Below are 21,123 nucleotides of genomic sequence, written 5' to 3' on the forward strand. Positions count from 1 at the left end.
AGTACTGGAGGATAGATGGTGAGGAGGCAGCCTGTGTTTAGAGGAGGGGCAGTGGGGGCGGGGGGGGGGGGTGCATTCCCGGCTGAGGGAAAATCTTGAGCAAAGGCATGGAGGAAGGAGAGCTTGGGGAATAGTGTTTAGAAAACTACAGGAGCCGAGAGTGACACGTGCGGTGGGGGAGAGGCCATATTGTCATGTACCTTTCCAAGATGTCAATCTGCTGCCAGTGAGGAGGAAAAGCCAGGGGTGAGGCATGCTGTTGAAGCAGCAGAGTGTGATCACCAGATATGCACTTTAACAAAATTTCCAAGCAGCTCAGCTAAGAGTGAGAGGGTTATACAGCAGGAAGACCATCTAAGTAGCCACCAACAGGGTTCTGCAAGAAGTGAGTGCTATGGACTGAACTGTGTCTCCCCGCCCACCTCCACCAATTCATATATTGAAGCCTCAAGCCCTACTTTGTACTTGGACATGGAGCCTTTAGGGCAGGGGTCCCCAACCTCCGGGCCGCGGACCAGTACCGGTCCGCAGCCTGTTAGGAACCGGGCCTCACAGCAGGAGGTGAGTGGTGGCGAGCCAATGAAGATTCATCTGCCGCTCCCATTACTGCCTGAACCATTCTCCCCAACCCCCTCCGTGGAAAAACTGTCTTCCGCAAAACCGGTCCGTGGTACCAAAAAGGTTGGGGACCACTGCTTTAGGGAGTAATTAAGGGTAACTGAGGTTATAAGGGTGGGTCCTAGTCCTGTAGGATTGCTGGTCTTAGGAGATAAGGAAAAGATCTCAATATCTCTGTCTGTCTGTCTCCCTCCCTCTCTCTCCCCACACAGGTACAAAGACGTCATGCAACAACACAGCAAGAAGACAGGTGTCTACAGGCAGGAGGAGAGTCCTCACCAGGAAATGAATCGACTGGCACCTTGACCTTGGACTTCTCAGCCTCCAGCACTTTGAGAAATAAACTTTTGTTGTTTAAGCCACTGGCTCTGGTACTTGGTTACCTGAGCTGACTGAGTTGACTCATACAGTAAGTGATGGCAGGCTTGAAAAGTGAGAAAGGGGTGGGGATAGATAAGAAGAATCAGGAGAAAAACCTCCTCACAGAGGCAAGGAATGGGGGGGGCGGTTCAGGCAAGGAAGAGTGGTCGCTGGCATCCATGCCACGTAAAAGTTTGGGGAAGCTGAAGACAAAGCAATCACTCTGGTTTCCAGATGGGGGGTTCCATGACCTTCAAAAGAGCAGTTATAAAAAGGAGGAGCAAAGTTGAACAGGATTAAGGAGTGAGTCGCTGGGAAAGAACACATACAGCAGAAGGTGCAGGTCTTCTTTTAAGAAGGGATATGCAAAGTCTAGCCTCATCCTTAGGAGAAGGGCAAGGCTTACATTTCTCTAGGTGACCATATCTGTCTTATCGTTTTAATACATTTCTTTATAAATCAGGAAATCCTTTTAGGCACTGTTAGGGACTTCCAAGGTTGTGTTGAGGTGACCTTGTTCCATTTCTGACAAATACTAGATTAAAATGACATTATGGTTTTTCCACTTAAGAATCTCCCAGAAGCTTTGGAAATGTTTCCCCTTAGTCCAGGTGAATATCTGAAAACCTTTTACTTTATTGAGGTTGATGTTACAGCAATTTTCAGAAAATCCTCAGAAAGTCCTGCCAAGTATCCATCTCATTCGGAGATGAGTCACCTCAAAAGCTGCCTGGGGACACAGTGCTGTTCTTGACCTTAGCCCCTGGCCCCTCACACTGAGCATCATTAACTTCCAAGCAGGTTCCAAGCAGGTTCATTCTAAATATCTCTTTTACCTCTGCTTCAGTCCATCTTCCAACAGCGAGTGGCCCCATGTGACCATGGAGGGAACGCGGTTCGGGTCCACATTTCACCCCTAGCGCCTGGCACACATCTTAGAGGGGACTCAGGAACCACCTGTTCATACCTGGTCACCTGGAAACCAGGCCAGAGGAGAGGGCATTCTGCACATGACCGCGGATGCTTTCTCAGGACTCTATTCGTTAAGTAGGGGAGAAACCCTGTAACCACTGCGTGTTACCTCCCACAGCTTGTATGGCAGAAGTCAAGGGTAAGCGTGGACAGAACACCATAGATGCGTCTCTGTGCCCGTTTCCAAAAATACTCATTTGAGCATGTGTCTGTCCTTGAAAAGCCATGTTCTGCCCAGGCTGATTAATTTCTTAACAATAAAGATGAGTGGCTTATTTTTAACTTGAGGCAGGCAGTGAATGGTTGAGTCCACTGGGGTGGGGTCAGGAGGGGTGTGAGTGCTTTTTTTTGAAAGGAGATGAGAGCAGGTCACTGATTAGCTGGTCCTCCCCTCACTTCCCTGGTGTCATCCACCAGATGACATTTCTTCAAACAGGCAGAACAGCTGTAATTCAGATGCGCTTTAGTTATCGCAACTTCAAATTTATTTTGCCTTAATCACATCCCTGCCTCCGTTCTGGCTGGCTTCTGTAATGACATGAAAAGAGAGTAGTTGAAATGCTAGACCTTCCAGCATCTGACTGTTGTTTCTGCTCCTGCGCACAGAATAGCTACTTGATTCCATGAGCTAATACTGGACATCAGGAGTTATGCTTATTCATTCAGCAAAGAAATATAGAGGGTCTACCATGTGCGGAACAAAACAAAGCAAAATGAACAACCACAGTGTCTGCTGTCATGGCTTTCAGAGTCAAACGGGGATGTCATGAGTCACCAAAAAGAGTCTTCTTTCTCTTTTCTCTTTTCAGTGTTTGTCTAACAGATGTTCTCATGAACTCCTTTTCAAAGTTTGAAAAAGAGTCAACATGAAGATGGGCTAAGTGAACAGAGAGTATGTAATGGGAAAGCGCTGGTGGGTGAAGCTGAGAAGAATAATGCTTTTCATCTATTGTCACCAAAGCTATGATGCCGTTTGACCCTCCACGCAACCTTATGAGATCACAGGCCATGCTCATTTTGCAGAGTAGAAACCCGAGGCTCAGAGAGGTTCAATAACTTGCCCAAGGTCTCATAGTTAGAATAGCATACTCAGGACCAAAATGAAGATCCCCTGAAACTTGATCTATTACTCCCTCCATCTCACCAGGGCAACATAATGAGAAGAAACCCAACCAAACAATATTTTTTTGTACACTGGCATGCATAAAGTAAAACAAATGATCCATAAAGCTAATGAAACATTGTTTTGGTAAGTAGCAAACGCCCCAGTGAATATTAGTAATAACATAATCATAATAACATAAGCATATGTTATGCTATCAACAGTCACCTAATCAACCCCCAAATTCCAATAATACTTCTTGAGGGCTTGTCACACGCGAGGTGCTCAGGCGTGGTGGACACAACGGTGGATCACAGAGCATGGGGCCAGCCCCCACAGACTGTAAGACTCCAGAGGGTAGAAGGTTCTCTGGCTCATGCTCCTTACTGTGCCCAAATTACGCACTCAGTAATTAGTTATTGATTAAGTGGTCACTGCCGGCCTTTGTGTGCCACCTAAGGCAAGAAGGCAAAAGAAGGCGTTGGCTGCAGGAAGTGCTCAGAAGCATCCCCATGCTCACAGAATCCTTCCCTTCCCCTCCCCAACCCTGGAACTTAGAGATACGAGGACTCTATGGGCTCTTAATAGTCTATTTACTAGACATAAAAAGTCAAAAATGGGAAACAGGGGCAAAAACTCTGAGCATTAGTTGATTCTCTTTAGGATAAAATTATTGGTGAGCGCTTTAAGGCTCAACTCAGAAAAATGATACCATTGAGTCCATGACATTTGTGTGTGACACATACAAAAGCTAGTATCAACTAGTATTAAAGCCACTAGAGCATTACTGCCTGGCTTCGAATCCCAGCCGTGCCATGTATCAGCTGTGTGACCTTGGCCAAGTCATTTAACCACTTTGGGCCTCAGTTTTCCCATCTGTCAACTGTGAAGGAAGGTACCATGACCATCAAATGGTATGCTACGGGTAAAAGTCTTAAAAGGAGACCTTGCAAATAATAAGAGCTTATGAATACAATATTATCTATTGAAAAGAGATCTGCCAGATAACACAGCCAGAGCCATGACAAAATATAAAAATAAGGTAAAGTTAATGATTCCTACAAAACCAATGCTCTCCTTTTCTCCCCACAGTCAGGTGAAGACTTGGCTGGGATTCAGGATCCACCTGTCTGGCCATCCTGAAGATGGAAGGACCCTTGCAGAAAGTAGTACAGTTAAAATAACCTTGGAGAAAGGAATGGTCACAGCTCCTACCATAAAACCCTAGACATATGGAAATGTTTGATGAGCTTTTGGTTCAAGCTCTTCCTGATGAGGTCCCAAAGCTACTGAATACCTCTATCATTAGAGATGCCAAAAGAAAGAATTTCCATAGACCCTGCCTAAGAATAGCTCTGCATTTAAAGATGGACATTAAAAAATAATAATAATAACCAGTGGTCATTCTCATTAATGAAACACATTAATGAGGCTCTAAGGATGCTGTGGATGTTATAATGGATGCTGTCATGATCTGTAGCAAAGACTAGAAGAGACTAAGGATGAAAGAGTTGGCAGGAACCTTGGGGACCATTCTGTCCAACCCCTTAATGATTTAAACTAGGAAGTTGAGGTCAAAGGGGCTCAGGGAAGGTCTTGGCTCTCATGGGGAAATGACAGCCAACCCAGGACGCAAGCTCAGCTCCTCTGATTCCAATCTGCACACAGCAGTGTTCTCTCTGCACCATTAGGGATGTCAGAGAACGCCAATAATGATAGTGTTAGATTGGGATTGACATATATACACTAATATGTATAAAATAGATAACTAATAAGAACCTGCTGTATAAAAAATAAATAAAATAAAATTCAAAAAAAACACTAATTGGGCACTTTGATGTGTTACACACTTTTCTACACATTTTATTAAAATAGGGAAACTTTATTAAAATTTTAAATAAGAGAAGGATGGTGACTTGTGCACAGAAAAAACACTACTTCTTTGAAAGGCTACCCAAGGCTACTCAAAGTTGGCACTGCTCATATGCAGCCTTGATCTCCAGGCTTCCTAGACCTTAGTCCATAAACTACACTGCATGCCCACATGCTATAAAATTATCCTCTCCTCTTTTTTTTTTTTTTTTTTTTTTTTGCGGTACGTGGGCCTCTCACTGTCGTGGCCTCTCCCATTGCGGAGCACAGGCTCCGGACGCGCAGGCTCAGCGGCCATGGCTCACGGGCCCAGCCGCTCCGCGGCACGTGGGATCTTCCCGGACGGGGCACGGCACGAGCCCACGTCCCCTGAATCGGCAGGCGGACTCTCAACCACTGCGCCACCACGGAAGCCCTCCTCTCCTCTCTTTGCATCAAACTCACTGTCCTCTGTTCCAGTGCTCCAAAATCTTACTAGGAATCGTCAGAAACAATACTAAAGCACTAAGGATAAATATACAGTCATATATTACCTTCTCTCTGAGTGTCTGCATTTAACAGGGCTTTCCTTTTCTTCACCCAAAACAGTAACTGATGTAGTCATTTTGGACAGACTCAGAGATCTTTCAAACCAGAAGCCTTTTAAATCCCATTACATTGTCGTTATCTTCTCTACCTATGTGGGGCTGGTACCACTCCCTAGCCCTATTCACAAATCTTTATGGTGGTGATGAGAAAATGCTTACAAACCATGGGTGATGTGCATACACAACTGTCAGTCATCAGAGTCAGGACCAAGAATGACAAAGAGTCCAAAGGCACCTTGATTGACAGGGCCAGTCCCAGGAGAACCACAGCAACGGAGAGTTTCTCCCAAGGTCAGACCTTAACCTTCCCAGACTCTATTCTCAGGTTGAAAGGAAATGTCAATGCCTTATCCCAAAAGAAGGACTCGGGCAGGCTAGACCCCCAGTGAGTGGAAGAGCATATTTTTGTGGGGAAAGTTTTCATCATGCAGAGGCAGAGTGCAGAGGCATTTAGTTTGCTCACATTTGAAAAATGTATGACCACTTTTTTTAGGAAACAAAAAATCACCCTGACTTCCCTCCCAATTTTGACTTAAATGGTTTTCTCTATAATGATACTTAAATATGTACAGACATAAAGCTGAGTCTTACAGTTTCAACTCCTCTAAAACCATCAAACTGCAACTAAATGCTCTAACAAAATACAAATGAAATTTTAAAACCAATCCAATTCAAACTAACAACACTGACTTACTATTCAGAGGATGATGTTTTGCTAAATGTAATCCTCCATCCTCATTATGATTCTGGTACCAAAAACTGTAAGGCAGGTGTTCAGAGTTCAGCATGCACCCACCACCCACTTTGCAGTAGGACCCTCCTCCCCCATTTCTTCATTCACAGTAAAATTAAACATTACTGGATTATCACGTGACCTCCGCTGAAGGCAAGTTACATTGTTAAGTCCACCGGTTCATTTCCATAAGCCCACGGCAACTGAAGTAGTATTGGCACCAACTGGATTGTAAATAAAAAGCACAAATCCAGGCACCAGAATCAAGTGGCAGTATTATTCATTACAAGCTGGTCATCTGGATGATCCAGAATGTGCTAATATTATTTCAGATTACCACTGGAAAAAACCCGTAAAATTTCAATGTTACCATTCAGAAGTCCTATGCCCCTCCCCCATGAACGCCCCTATGAATCCCACTCTGACGAGCAGTGGTGGGCAAGAGAAGCAAAGAGACCATTGGTGAGTCCTGGCTCCGTCACTTCTTGCCTGTAAGACCTTAGACAAGTTACTCAACTTCCCTGAGCCTCAATCTCCTTGCCTAGATAAACCGGGATAAAAATGGAACCTACCTCACTGGGACGTTGAGAAGACTGTGTGATAACATGTGGAAGGTGCTTGGCCCAATGCCTGGTGCCTCATAGGTGCTCAATCAACAACCACAGTCATTCCTGCTCAGTTACTTGATGTCCAAGCTCCGCAAAAAGAGGGAAGGATGCACCCGCATACCAAAACAGAAGCATTTCAAAAGAATTTGAGTCGGAGGTGGAAGCCTTTCCTATGACTGCCCCGGGGGGGAGTTCAGACAAGGCTACCAATCACACTTGTGCTTTGATAGGTAATACGGATGTGGCACTAGAGCAGATTCTGAGAACAAGGGGCCCTTGGACAAAGTGAAAGGCGTCAAACTTACTGGGTTGGCCCAAAAGTTCACTCGGGCTTTTTACATCTTACAAAAACCCGAACAAACTTTTTGGCCACCCCCAATTCTTGTAGAATTACTTATTTTTACAGTTAAACAATTGGGGGAGGAGAAGAAAGGCTTTAGAAACATTTGAAAGTGTTCAACCATCAATCTTGTGCTTCCGAATTCTTTAGGATGGATCCAGTGGTCAGTTCATCTTACCACTGACTGGGTGCCCACCATATGCAAGCCCTTGCGATGAGTACAGGGGGGATCACAAAATGGTCTTCACCCTCAGGGCACTTACCATCCAGAGGAGAGGTAGGTGAACAAGAAGAAAGCTGAAAGCTTAGACTCTAAGCTTCACTAAAGACGGGGGCTATGTTCTACTGGTTTCTATACCCCAGAGGCTAGCACCACACCTGGTACAGAGTAGGGGTGAACAAATGAATGAATGAATGAATGAATACATGAGTGAATGAGCTATAAAGGTTAGACTATGTATATGCCGTAAATACAGATACAAAAAAAAAAAAAAAAAGACTGATGGCTCTGCTGAGGATTCAGGGATTGAGGAAACCTGGAAAAGATAGAACCTGAAGCGCAGGGCAACAAAACTTGCCACTCCATGACTCTTTGGCATGGAGATTATTTCCAGCTGGAAACAATCAAGGACCAAAACACTCAGGAAGAAACTTTGACCCTCTCCCTAACTGCCTGAAGAATTTAGATAGAGGGCCTATTACAGGAATAGACTGTCACCAGAAATATCTGCAAAGAATCCGGGCTAAGTGTAGGGGCGGAAACTCTTAAAGATCAGAGTCCATTCTGTGTCCCACTGAATCCGTATGACCCAGCAAACGTTTGCTTTTCCATCTTCATGTGAATCGCCATCCTCCCTGTTGAGGTCCCAAACCATCACCCCCAACATCCTCTTTTGTCTTTAGCTGAAGGTGAGGGTTTCGGCCATTTTGGCGAGTTATTCAGTTTTCCTGGGTCTCTCACAGGTACACGTGTTATTAAACTTTTGTTTCATTTTCTCCTGTTAGTCTGTCTCACGTCCACCTAATTCTTAGACCTGCCAGAAGAAACTAGAAAGGTAGAGGAAAATGTCTTCCTCCCTGGCAGAAAAAAGACTAGAACTTCAAGAAGCAGAGATAGGAGATGGTCCAATTATAATTTTATATAGTTGCCGTGTGCCATAAATTAGTTCTCAGTAAAAATGTCCTCATTCTGATGACTATTATGTCTAGAATTTCGACAGCATCCTATATCTGTAAATTGTATGCAACTAATTTTTAGTTTGTTATTTATTACAGGGACGTTTGATTTATTTATAAACAACCTGATGGTTCATTATTTATTTGAAAAGGAAGCTGAGGAAATAATATCTGGTCTCTAGCAGTCATGGCTTAATTATTACTATTGGTCTCCTGGGGTTCTCTAATAAGTAGCCATAAAAAGTCAATTTGCAATTAGGAAAAGAAATGTGTATATTTGGAAGCTTTACATTGACATGATTGACAACAGGACTGACAGAAACTCTACAATGAAAGAAGAATAAGTTCTTCATGCTATTAGCATATTGTCTTAAAAATAAACCACTGTCAATCCTAGGATGAGAAAAGAGTATAAGAATGGTTTGTTTCAGCAATGACTAGGATATCATAAAGGTTGCGTACAAATACCTCAAGAGTAGAAGCCCAAAAGCAACAAGAGACATCATTTCACTGATAGTTTGGAAAATCACTAAAAGGGCTGGCCTGATCAAAAAAGGAATAATTAAAACTGAATAAAAATCATCTGGCAAAGAAAACCATTATCTCAGAGATGATCTCTCACCAAACCAGATAATGAACCATTTCTACTAGATGTTCTTACATCTATCTGGATGACCTCAAATAACTACTAGGTTCTTTTTTTTTATATTAAAAATATTATCCTTTAGCTAAGTGTTTATGTTCTCCTGTCTGAACATCGCTCCTCTTTTTTTGCAGGAGGAAGAATATCTCTGTCTTTATCTGTTTTTCCATTCTTCTGGAAGGAAGAAGTATTATTTTAGTTTTTCAAAGCCTTCGGGTCAATGAAATGAGGGTGTCTGAGAAGAATTTAGGGACAGATTCTAAAGGGAAAGTTCCTAAACTGAGTCAGAGCGAGGATTCTGCCACGATCTGGAGTCACTCCTCTGGAAATGGAGTAATTCAAAGAGAGCTCCTGGTGGATGGGGGGCAAAGCAGGAAGGCTGCTGTCATGATCATTTGGGAAATCCACCACGTCAGGCCTCCAGATACACTGAAAACAGCCCCAAACACCAGTTAGGTAAACATCTCTAACCTTTGTCATCCTTGGATTTTCTTTCCTATAAAGATACGCCCTCGAAATGTATACTGCCACAAAAAGCCCTAGGACTGGATTTCCACTAAGGTACTTCTGATTTCGTTCGGATAAAATAACCTTCACAGAGTATCGCACGTTGTCTTGAATTGTAAGACAATAGCCAGGTATGGTCGTGAGGACCTCATAATGGTTGATCTGGGGGGAAGAGGTTAAACTAAAGGTGAGAAGAAGTATTGAAAACATGGTATATGTTTGGTCCTTCTCACTCCAGACAAAGTCCTTGTGATAAGTATCATGAAATATGAGATTTTAAAAGCAATTTTTAAAGAATAAAACTAGAAGACTCACGAGGAACCACTCCATGTGGAGATTCCCACAGGTGGAGAATGTGAAGGCCATCTCATGAATAATACAGGGTCATTTCCTCCAGGGCTTGTCCCTGTGGCCTCCAGGGACCTGTTTAGGTTAATAAAAATGAGCTTGAAGGAGCAGAGCCTCACAGGCAAAACCATGCAGCTGGGTTCTCCCACAGGGCCACTGTGACCTGTCCCCCTTGTAAGCTATTAATGACTTTGCTAGCACGTAACTGAGCCCACCTAGAGCCATCCTACATATCTTAACACCTCAGTTTCCAGCTTCATGGCAAGCCTCAAAAAGTGGTTGAGGGCTGGAATCAAAGTAATTTGGATCTAGGGGCTGTTTGGGTTTAACATTTATCTCACCTCCACCCAGCACAACCTTTCCAAATCAGTCTGCACATCTTTGGGGGCTGCAAAAACCTTCCGGACCTTCCAGAATGATACCGGACCTCTCAGTGTGATTGGGAACCAGAATGAGAAGGAGATCCCCTCTCCCCATCCGTGATATCTCAAGAGGCAGAACCAAACCAAGGTCTAGCTTGTAAGCCAAGAATCTCCACAGATACACACTATTATATATAAAATAGATAAACAAAAAGGACCTACTGCATAGCACAGGGAACTATATTCAATATCTTCTAATAACCTATAAAGAAAAAGAATCTGAAAAAGAATACATATACATATATATGTGTACGTATAACTGAATCACTGTGCTGTACACCTGAAACTAACACAGCATTGTACATCAACTAGACTTCAATCAAAAAAAAGAATCCCTACATGAGCTGTGGCACTTGGACACAAGGTCAGAAGGTATGCCTTGAAAATCTGACCAAGCAAATATTTCAATTTAGAGCTTCACCTAAATGTCACCTTGTCAAATTCTGAAGTTTAATACTAAACAACAGCTGTGTGTGGAACAGAAATCACCAAGAGACAGAAAAATAAGAAAAGAATCCTCCCTGACCAAAATTTAACCTTTTTATAAATGGTTGTTTGTACATCAGAGAAGATCAAATGAATATCATTAATGCCGACAGCAGGAAAAAATTAACATATTCATGAATTAGTACTTTGCTTTCACTTGCCTTGTCAAGGCTGAGACTTTGCTTTTAAACAAATAAAATTTTGTTTGAACTACCATTAATTTATCTGTATTTACCATCCTCCATTTCAAAATTCATATGATGATACCTGTAACCAAATAAATAATTTATTTCTGTACAAAAGATTCAACCTCAAAAGAGAAGTATAAATTGTACTTTGTTTATACAAAACACTTGGCCAGACCTCATCACTTGGCTTTTATCTTTAATTAGCTACAGAAGTCAAAATAAAATCTATTAATTTAGCCTGTATTTCAGATAATTTTATGTGGGAAAATAATTCACATTGGCTGTTTACCTCAATAAATTGGTCAATATAATCGACATAGTTGACGGTAGCCTAAGAATGAATGCAGGGGCTTTCTGGGGAAAGATGAATTTGATTAGTCATTAAATTAAAATCCTAGAATAATGACCATTTAAGTGACTTTTAAGAAGATTCCAATTGATTATTCTAGTTATTTCTTCAAACTGATTTACTCTGCATCGTATCTCATTTCACAGAAGGTGAAAAAAGAGACATACCTCTCTGGAGCTTGCCCCAGAGGCTCTGCCGTCAGTGGAAGGGGAACCAGTCAAAACCAAGGAAAGCATCAATAGAACTAATGCAAATAAACATGCATATTTGCTGATAATTTTTCAGGATTTGAAAGGCACACTGAACTATTTCTCACTTAGGCAGAGGTTGTTTCATTCTATTTAGTTTAAGTCAGCTTTACTAGCTCGAGTTACACACATCCATATGCCAGGTCTCTGATAAGAGAACCACCAGGAAAGAAGCTAATCCACCCAAGTCAACTCTCCTACAAACACTCAAGCACGTGAAATCTACCAGATGCTGACCCACCCATCCTCAACTGCCACAAAGAAAGCCCAACTTCCTTGAAGTGCTGGGTAAGCAGTGGGGGTCATCTTCGAAAAGCAGGAATCCCAGCCACCCCTTACATAAAGAGTGCTTACAAGCGGGGCAGAGGTGAGAACTAAATTCTCATACGTTGCTTGTGGGACCGTTCATTAGTACAACCTCCTGGAAAAACCATTAAAAGCAACGTCAAAATACAGAGAAAGCCTTAACAAGGTCCATCTATTTGAGCCAATAATTCCACTTCTAGCCATCTAGCCTGAGCAAATGATCCAAAATATAGAGAAAATGACAATCAAAGATGTTCATCAAAGTATTATTTTTGATATTCTGGATAATTGGTAACCATCTAAATGTTACAGGGGAGAAGGTAAGTGAATTGGGCAATATCATCCGTGGGAATTCTGTGTGGCTACTGAAAATGATGCTCATAAAGACTGTTGACATGAAAAGTTATTTAAAACGTGTGATGAAATGCACAGGATGCAAAACTCTATGCTCAGTCTGATCCTGATTTCACAAAAATACGCACATCAAAAAGACTGAAAGGAAATACACCAAAATATTAGTAATTATCATTTGCTCAGAGTAAGATGTGTGATTTTAATTTTCTCTTGTTAGACTATTCTATGTCTTCCAAAAATTTTATAGAAAGCACGTATGTCTAAGAAAAAGAAAATATTTTTAAAAATCAGGGCAGAGGGTCCCTGGTTTTCTTGCTGAGTGGACAGACCGCAGCAGACACTAGGAAATACCTCTAGCCTTCCTGAACAGATGCCATGTCCCACCTGTCACTCACGCTTGATGGAAAACCTGATGATGATTTCCTGCCCTCCACATCATGCCTATGCCCCCCTTGACCTTGTCTTTGACTTTCTGCCTACCTTGTTTATACTGAAATACCCCTCTGGCAGCTACCTCTTCTCTGTAAACCATGCTCTCTAACCGCCCTTTCACCAGCAGGACCCAGTTCCATGGCCTGGTCAGCTTCCTCCTGGAACAGCCTGGTTGAGCCTTGGCACTGACAACAAGCAAGTTACCCTTGAAAGAAACAGGCATCATAACACAAACTACCACAGGACAGGGCAAGGAAATACAGTTTTCTGAATACATTCTAAGACAAATACCATATGATATCACTTATATGTGGAATCTAAAAAAAAAGATACAAATGAACTTATGTACAAAACAGAAATAGTCTTACAGACAGAGAAAACAAACTTACGGTTTCCAAAGGGGAAAGGGGTGAGGGATAAATAAGAAGTTTGGGAATAACATATACACATTACTATATATAAAATAGATACACAAGAAGGACCTACTGCATAGCACAGGGAACTATACTCAATATTTTGTAATAATCCATATGGGAAAATAATCTGATAAAGAATATATATGGATGGACACATATATATGTATAACTGAATCACTTTAGTACACCCGAAACTAACACCACAATGTAAATCAACTATACTTCAATTCAGAAATAAATATAATTAAAAATAAGAAAAAGTGCATTCTATAAAAGCATTTTATATATTGTGGACTTCCTTCGCCTCACAGACCTGGTGCTATATCAGACCCAACTGTATCTGATCTCTTGGGAGGTCCCTACTATGACAATCATCCTTAACACATTCCGTGTTTCAGTGCATCTTCAAAGACCCATAGCATCGCACCCTCACGACTCTGTAAGGCGGGGAGGTCAAGGATTATTTTCCTAAGTGTACCCATAAGAAAATTGCAACTCAAGAGTCTGGGCTCTGAGTGGCTCAGACCCTCCATCCTCGAGGCGTGCTCCTCTGTAAATAGTGATGATAATACCCATGTGGGGGAGTTGCTGTAAGGATTAAATGAGATATCGTATGCAGCCTGCTCAGCATCGTGTTTGGAACAGGGGCAGCATTCAACAAATGCCAGCTTCTGTGACCATTAGGTCAATGGGAAGCTCAAGGTTACATAGCCGGGAAGCGACAGCGCCAGGCTGTGAAGCCAGGCTGTGAAGCCAGGCTGTTTCACACCAAGTCCACACTTTTTATACTTTATTCCCAACACTGTAAGAGGAGTATTAAGGCATGGCTCAAGCCCTTACAGAACTTATAATACTTTGTAGCAGGCATATCTCAATTGCATGAGACAATAAAGCGGTGATTCCCACAAAGAACTAAGGCAACGGTAATAAAGACTAGGATATAGCTCTCAAACTACACAATTCTTTTGTCCAACAGCTACCATTCCAGCATCTTCTTATGCGTACATTCCAAAGCTCAGGAACCCCATGTTTCATCCCTGTTTCAAAGTGAGTGGATATGGGGGAAACAGATATGAAAATAAGTCCCTTCCCATCCCGACTATAGAAAACATTTTCTGTGGGCATTCTGAACTGCAGGAAGTTTGAGCTATTTTGGGAAATTTGTCTTTAACTTCTCGAAAGTACCTTTCACAATGACACATATGTTTTAAGGGACTTCAAAACAGCTTCAACTGAGTTTAAGTCTGCTTCCACTTTTTGAAAAAATCCTCAACTCGATTAATTAATTTTACCTACAACATGACACCTGGCAGTTGGTAATATAAAAGAAAAGGTACAGGACAGTGAACATTTTATAGGCAAAGGCAGAAAGTTCTCCAAGTTAGAAGCACAGCATGTGCAGACACACACAGAGTAGGAAGTCACTCGGTCTCCTTTACGTTTGGTGCCGTAATCGGGGAATCCAGGACCACCAACCCCAAGCAATACTATTTCTTTACAGCAATCTTGGCCTATTTATCTGACAAAAGAAGAGTGTAAAACTTTGTGTTGTGGAATGTTGACACTTTTTCATATCTAAGAGGGTAATTTATCAATGAATACTTGAGATGCATATTTTGAAAGGTATTTAATGGGCTGTGTGTTTTCATATTCCCAATATATACTACTTTCTAAGAGAGAGAGAGAGAGAAATGATGATCACTAAAGGGTGGTCCTTAGCATAACTGTGAAGTAGGAGGAGTTTATCTTTGGAAATACTCTACCTCCCTTTTCTGCATGTCTGTTATCCTGGGTGGCCAGGGGTGAGGAGCCCCCCCACCCCCGCCCACTCACTGAGCATCTTCAATGGGGCAGACTCGTGTGCAATGCCTGCTCTATGTAATCTGTTTTGATCCTTACAACAAACAACCTTACAACACATGTATTCATCACCCCCATTATTCAGAGATCAGGAAACTAAGTCTCATAGAATTTAAGTGACACATCTAAACTACAGAAACCCGACAGTGACTACGGAGATTCCTCCACTGCGGTGCTCGTCTGGGTTTCCCCTGCCTGAACTGGGCTCCCCCAACCTTAGGCACCCCCATCAGCTCTGGCACTATGGACCAGTTACCATCAAGCTGTTAAGGACAGGCCACCACTTGAGTTCATCCTCTTAGAATAGGCACAGGTCCCATTCCTATTCTGAAAGGGACCAGGCAGGCATGATTTTAACCCAAATCTATGGCTCGAGTAGTAAAATTTGAGACAGGATGGCAGGACTTCAGAATGCCCAGACTCTTCAGAGATCATCTAGTCAACCTCTTCCCCCATGAATCTGCAGATTTAAAATAACTAAGGCCTGAGAGGGGATGGGATCTTGCAGAGGTCACCCAACAAATCAAGTGCAGGCCCGGATGAGAGCCAGAACTTCTCACTCACTCCCATTCTCTTTTATGGCATCAGCTACAAACATTCAAACACGGGGTAAAAATACACATTCTAGGCTACATAGGAATGATTTCAAGGTTATTAATTCACACTGGCTATTCAGAGTGCTGGCCAGACTGCCTGAGCTTGAACCCTGGGTGCCCTTCTTACTAACTGTGGGGCCTAGATAAGGTGCCCTGTCTTTGCCTTGGGTTCCTTAACCGTCATACAAGAATAACACTAGTATCCGCCTCGTGAGGTTATCATGAGGATCAAACGTGATCATCTGTGTAGAGCTCCACCTTCTTTATGCTTGGCATAAAGTAAGCACTGAATAAATGGTACATATTGTTGCTACCGTTTGAATTATTACCATTATGACTACTACTAGTTCAGATAATTGACAGTTAATACTTTCACTCTGGGGGAAGAAGGCAGCAACAACTCCCTGCTGTCAAATCATCTCCTTCTTCTCCAAAGGCAGCACTAGACAGTCTCAGGAATGAAGGTGAGTCAGATGAATGGAAGTTAGCACCAGGAATGAAGAAATTACCTTTGAAAAGAAAAGTGCCTACAGAGTATTTTTATTTGGATGTTCAAAGTCAAAATTCCCCACCTTTCTCAAAACAACTCTTTCTCATTTTATAGTTGACCCTTGTACAACTCGGGGGTTAGGGGCGCTACACATACCCCCTTCTAAGAGGAAAATCTGAGTCTTGCTATCTCTGCCTGGAAAACAAAGGAATTGGTCAATGACTCACCCAAGGGCAGGAAGCTGAAACAGTTTGGAGAGAATCAGGACTCAAACCCCAGGTCGTTTGATTCCATACATTGTGATCCCTAATCACAGCTCAAACCTGTGTTGTTCAAGGATCAACCGTACTTCCTTCCCTCCCACCCCCGGTTTGGCTGAGATATAATTAACATAAAACACTGTACTAGTTTTAGGTGTATGTATATATTGTGAAATGATCATCATAATAAGTTTAGTTGACATCTACCATCTTACATAGTTACAAATTTTTTTCCTTATAATGAGAACTTTTAAGATCTACTGTCTTAGCAACTTTCAAATATACAATACAGTATTGTTAACTATAGTCACCATGCTGTACATTATACCCCCAGAACATACGTATCTTATAACTGGAAGTTTGTACCTTTTGACCACCTTCACCCATTTTGCCCATCCTCCACCCCTTGCCTCTGGCAACAACAATCTATTCTCTGGATTTATGAGTTTGGTTTTTCTAGACTCTACATATAAGTGAGATCACACAGTACTTATATTTCTCTGACTTATTCACTTAGCACAATGCCATCAAGGTCCACCCATGTTGTTGCAAATGGCAGGGTCTCCTTTTTATGGCTGAATAATATTCCATTGTATATACACATATACCAGATTTTCCTTATCCACTCATCCATCAGTGGCCATTTAAGCTGTTTCCATATCATGGCTCGTATAGAAAATGCTGTAATGAACATGGAGGTGCAGATATCTTTTCAAGTTAGTATTTTCATTTTCTTTGGATGAATACCCAAAAGTGGGATTGCTGGATCATGTGGTAGTTCTATTTTTAATTTTTTGAGGAACCTCCATACCGTTTTCCATAGTGGCTGCACCAGTTTACATTCCCACCAACAGTGTAGGAGGGTTCCCTTTTCTCCACATTCTCACCAACACTTATTTGTGTCTTCTTCAGTTTCTTTCATTATTGTCATAGTTTTCAGGGAACAAGTCTTTCACCCCCTTGATTAAATTTATTCCTAGGTATTTTATTCTTTAAGATGCAGTTACAAATGGGATTGCTTTCTTAATTTCTCTTTCTGATAGTTCGCTATTTTAGGGTATAGAAATGCAACTGATGTTTGTGCATTGATTTTATGTCCTGCAATTTTACTGAATTTGTTTATTGGTCCTAACGGTCTTTTAGTAGAGTCTTTAGGGTTTTCTATGTATAATATCATGTCATTTACAAAGAGATAGTTTTACTTCTTCCTTTCTGATTTGAATGTCTTTTTTTTCTTGCCTAAATGCTATGGCTAGGACTTCCAGTACTATACTAAAGAAAAGTGGCAAGAGTGGGCATTCCTGATCTTAGAGGAAAAGTTTCAGTTAAAAGTCCCCGTCTTTCTTAAACCTAATCATTCTCCATGACTTCCTATCTCAGTACAAAGCCTGACCGTCCATCTAAACACCTTAAGCTTCTCCTTCCACACTACCAGCCACTTGGTGACCTAGAGCCACCGATTCTCTCTCTGAAATGGTTTTCTGTAGATCTCTCTTCTCTTTCCCCATTCTACCTGGTTCAGGCACAATTAATTTTACTTATTTTTTTTGGTCTGGACCGCTTTAGTGGTCTAAAATCTGAGCTCGTTCCTCTTTGCAACCCCACCTACTCACCGCCTCCAAAGTAACTTTTGCAAGATGAATTAGATCAAGTCATTTCTCCCATACAGGCTGCATGGCTTCTCCTCCTCTGCAAGGTATATTCATAGCCCAGGCTCACTGAAACACCTCCTCCCAAACTTTCCTGCCACCTCCTCACTGCAGAACACCTACAAGTTCTTTGAACGTGACCTTTCTTTCAACGTGGAACACCTAGCTCCTTCTCTATAGAGATGCAGTCTGAACATGAACTTCTCTGCAAGCTCTTCCAGATTCCCTGAACCCTTTCTTCCCTGGGCTCCCACTGAGCTTGTTCCTATCTCCACTAAACACTCACCATGCTGATCTTTATCACTTAATTTTCTTATCCTTTTCTGCTAGATTGATTTCTGAACAACATGGGCCTCATTCTTGTAGCCTCTGGCACAGGGACTACGTAGCACACAGTAGGTACTTAACAAATTAACTGCTGAGTAAACTGAGTGGATGGTACAGAAAATAAAGGGAATGGGAAAATGAGACCTCAGTGACAAAGTTGATCTCAATAAAGCTAATGTCTATAACCTACATGGCTAACTGCAAACGATTATGCAAGTAGTTTTTAAAAGAATGTGATGCGTACTTGCAAATGACAAAGCTCTCAAGTTCCCACTTATGTCCGTTAACTGTTCATCACTGGAGAAAGAGAGAGCCACATCCTCCCTAATTTCGTTGGGTTCTGCAGGAGCTGCAAACAAGGCATTTGGAAAGCTCTTGGGATCCTGTAGCTTTAGTTGAGGACACATTCCCTCATAAAATTCTACGGACTGGACTCAAGTAGTAGGTGCTCAGTAAATGCTGATTCGATTTGCAGTGGATTTGAAAGCAAAGAGCAACTCACATTTTAGACTAACTCAACGCCGTGACTGATTGTACTTAAGAAAATAGCTCTAAGGCTAAAGGAAATCAATGGGAGACTGAAAAGCAGCCAACTGTTCACTCCCCTGCCTTGTTCCACAGTCGATGCTTGTCTGCTTCTTGATCCTTTCTAGCTTCTAGGTTTTTCTTTTCTTTTTTTTTTAACATCTTTATTGGAGTATAATTTCTTTACAATGGTGTGTTAGTTTCTGCTTATCAGTTATACATATACATATGTTTCCATATCTCTTCCCTCTTGCGTCTCCCTCCCTCCCACCCTCCCTATCCCACCCCTCTAGGTGGTCACAAACCACCTAGCTGATCTCCCTGTGCTATGCGGCTGCTTCCCACTAGCTATCTATTTTACGTTTGGTAGTGTATATATGTCCGTGCCACTCTCTCACTTTGTCACAGCCTACCCTTCCCCCTCCCCATATCCTCAAGTCCATTCTCTAGTAGGTCTGTGTCTTTATTCCCATCTTACCCTTAGGTTCTTCATGACCTTTTTTTTTTTTCTTAGATTCCATATATATGTGTTAGCATACGATATTTGTTTTTCTCTTTCTGACTTACTTCTGACAGACTCTAGGTCCATCCACCTCACTACAAATAACTCAATTTCGTTTCCTTTTCTGGCTGAGTAATATTCCATTGTAAATATGTGCCACATCTTCTTTATCCATTCATCTGTTGATGGACACTTAGGTTGTTTCCGTGTCCGGGCTATTGTAAATAGAGCTGCAATGAACATTTTGGTACATGACTCTTTCTGAATTATGGTTTTCTCAGGGTATATGCCCAGTAGTGGGATTGCTGGGTCGTATGGTAGTTCTATTTTTTACTTCATTGTGTTCCTGGAATGGAGGGGGTCAGTTAGCAAGTGTTGCCCTGTGCCTGTGATACATTTGCCTGTGTTTTGTGTTGATGTAATATGTGTGAAAGTTGAGCTGCGTTATTTAAAATGTCCTACTTTTCCTAAAGCCTCCCCTCCATATGACAAGTGGGATTCTGGCTTAGGGAAGAGAGAAGGGTGGACTGGAATGCTCTAGCATCTTTCATCTCCAGTTGTGGGATATATGTTAAAGGGAGCTCAGAAACTTTTGTTTTTACTGAAAGGATACTTAAAAAAAAAAAAAGCATAGGCAGCAGACTCATTAGATGTCCACTGAACACTTCTATCCTAACGTACTAAATAGGAAAGATTCAAAGCATGCACTCTGCTATAATTCATTTTGGGATAAGACAAAGACAGCAGTGCCTTGGAGAATAAATCATTAACTAAAGTCAAACGGAGACACCCTGGAAACCAGTGAAACCAGGAGGCAGCCGAGGGATCAGGCAGCTGGGATTTTCCTGTTCCCTCTAGTGACTTCTAGAGAGAAGCATCCCACAGGCAGGAGGAACTCGGCACACTGCGCTCCCTTCTATTTCACTTTTCAAACTTGAAGTTATTTTTAGATGACCCAAGCCCGCTAATCCCAGGCAGGACAATTCCCAGTCCGCTGCGTCTCAAAGCACCTTCCCCTCCCCAGCACTTTCCTTAAAGCACTGGGAAAAGAGGCTCCGATTTCCCGTTTGCTCTCTGCGTACAGACCACCTCCCCTAATCCCCTCTCCAAATCTCAGTCCCGGGGACCACAGGCGTCATTCCCGCTCCTCCACTTATGCACCTGCTGCTGCTACTAGAAAGACGAACCCCTGGGCCACTAGGACTGGGGAAGGGGCTCCTTGAGACCCGCGCCCTCTAGAGGGGGTCAAGGGACCTCGGTCCTCACGGCCGCCGCGGGAGCTGAGAACTGGATCTGGAGACCACCCGCCGCCACGGCCACCGCCCCCGGCCCAGCCCCATACCCCGCCCGCTCTCGGCCGCCCCCCGCCACGGTCCCCCGGCCCGGCCCGGGCGCCGCGCGCAGCCCCGGCAGGACAGGACAGGACAGGACAGGACAGGGTGCCGGGACGAGCGGGCCGGCGCCGTTACATAACCGACCTGCTGGTCGTCCGCGATGCGTCGGTGGAGGCTGAGGCGACTGCTGGGCGGTCTGCCGGTCGGCGGAGCCGGCGACTGCTGGCGTGGCGCGGCTGCTCACCTGGCGGCCGGGCCGAGAGCGCGCGGGGACGGGCGCGGTGCCCGCGGGCCTGGGCGTGGGGCCGTGCGCGGCGCGCCCCGCCTCCCGGGCTCCGGCTCCGGCTCCGTGGGTCCGCGGGTCTCTGCCTCCCGCCCGCTCCTCGCCGCAACCTCAGCGGCCGTCACCCGGGACAAAGCGGCTCCGGGGAGGGGCCGAGCCGGCGGCTCTGGCAGGAGCCAGCGGAGATGGGCGCGCCCCCAGCTCCGACTCATCGCGCCAACCTCCAATCA

At 43.2% G+C, this 21,123-nt stretch overlaps 1 protein-coding gene across 1 annotated transcript in view; it reads right to left on the bottom strand.

Annotated features, from left to right (window-relative positions):
* Window positions 1-20,911, bottom strand: part of RCAN2 (regulator of calcineurin 2) — a 271,389-nt gene extending 250,478 nt beyond the window's left edge. Inside the window, exon 1 of the mRNA XM_060163046.1 lies at window positions 20,755-20,911. The gene's annotated coding sequence lies outside the window, so the exon portion shown is untranslated. The remainder of the gene's footprint in view (window positions 1-20,754) is intronic.
* Window positions 20,912-21,123: the final 212 nt, after the last annotated feature.

Source organism: Lagenorhynchus albirostris, chromosome 10 (assembly GCF_949774975.1).
Source record: "Lagenorhynchus albirostris chromosome 10, mLagAlb1.1, whole genome shotgun sequence".
NCBI lineage: Eukaryota > Metazoa > Chordata > Mammalia > Artiodactyla > Delphinidae > Lagenorhynchus > Lagenorhynchus albirostris.